Source organism: Pteropus vampyrus, unplaced genomic scaffold (assembly GCF_000151845.1).
Source record: "Pteropus vampyrus isolate Shadow unplaced genomic scaffold, Pvam_2.0 Scaffold625, whole genome shotgun sequence".
Lineage (NCBI taxonomy): Eukaryota > Metazoa > Chordata > Mammalia > Chiroptera > Pteropodidae > Pteropus > Pteropus vampyrus.
Genome location: NW_011889406.1, coordinates 68,346 through 69,759, shown reverse-complemented (window position 1 = coordinate 69,759; position 1,414 = coordinate 68,346).

Genomic DNA, 1,414 nt, shown 5'->3' with positions numbered 1-1,414 from the left:
AGCGGTGCGGTCGGTCACTCAGCGGCCGTCCCCCGGCCCCGCCTCGGCCTTTGGAACCAGGCACTGGGAGAGCGCGGTGTCCGGGGCTCCCGGGGGAGTGTGTGGCGGCCCCCTGGGCTTGCAGTCCCGTCTCCGGCCCCCTGGGACGGACCGACGGGGAGCCACCCACCCACCCTCCGTGAGCATGTCGCCAGTGCCCACGTGGGGGGACGTGAGTCGGGGCGGGCCGGCTGTGGGCCATGCAGGGCGGCCGCTGGAGCTGAGCCTCGCGTCCGGTGGGCCTTGGTGGCGCTGGACGAGAGCATTGCCAGGACGGGAGGGTCCCCTGTCCTGGCGGGACAAGCCGGGCCGTGCCGCCGGGGAGGGCTGCCGGCTGCAGACGGCGCTGGGCAGCCTGGGAAAGGCACCCACGAAAAGCAGACCAGACAGCTGGAGGGTCACTTCAGCAGAACGGCCAGGAAGCCGGGGGTGGTGGCCGGCCACCGCCTCGGCCCAGGTCCCACCAGAACACGTGGCCGGGACAGCGTCCGGCCCTTCAGGGTTCCGTGGAGGGCCACAGGGCCTCACCTCCCACCGAGATGGCCGATTCCGGACGACTGTGGAATGAAAGTCCAGCAGAACGGCCGAGTGACCGCCCGGTTTCCACGGATGTTTCTAGACCCTGTGGGCCGCTCTCTCGCTGGGGCGGGAGGATTGTAGCGTTGTTGAGTTTTGAACGGCTTCACGTGTCTTTTCAGATGTTTTGATTCCAGAATTAGGCTGTGAACATGGAAAAGGCTCTTTAAATACCTCGGGCGGCCGGAGCCGCTTCTCGGCGTGAATCGGTCTCTGTGCTGTGAGTCGCAGGGCTGCGGGAGACCAGGTCGTTCGCGGGGTGAATGCGCCGGCCCCGTGACAGTGCGGACGCCGGTCACACCTCGTCCTTTACAGCACGTGGCCCGGGGTGCACGCAGCGGTTTGGGGAGCAGTCGTGAGTCGGGGCCGGCGGTGACGGGCCGCGAGGTGCCAGGGTTTCAGGCGTCAGGGCGGCGACTTTGCAGTAGATGTTCCCGCTGACGAAGCAGGGAGCGTGCTCCTCAGGGCCACGGTCCCCACCACGGCACCTTGGGGACCAGCGCGCTCATTCGAGATGGCAGCACACCTTGGTCCTGCGCCGGAACTTCGTGTCCAGTGAACCCGTGTGTCGGGTTCGTGGGGCCTCTGTGGGAGGGCGTTGGGGACGAGGGGGACGTAGGTGTCGTCCTCGCTCTGGCCTGACTGTCCCCGCGAGGTGACCGTGGTCAGGTGCACCGAGGCCCGGCACACAGCAGGGGGACGCCGTCACGCACAGACCGCCGAAGACGGGCCAGCTCGTCCCGTCCGGGAGACGAGGACCCGGCCGTGATCGCCCCACAGTCCCAGCCCGTCTCCTTGC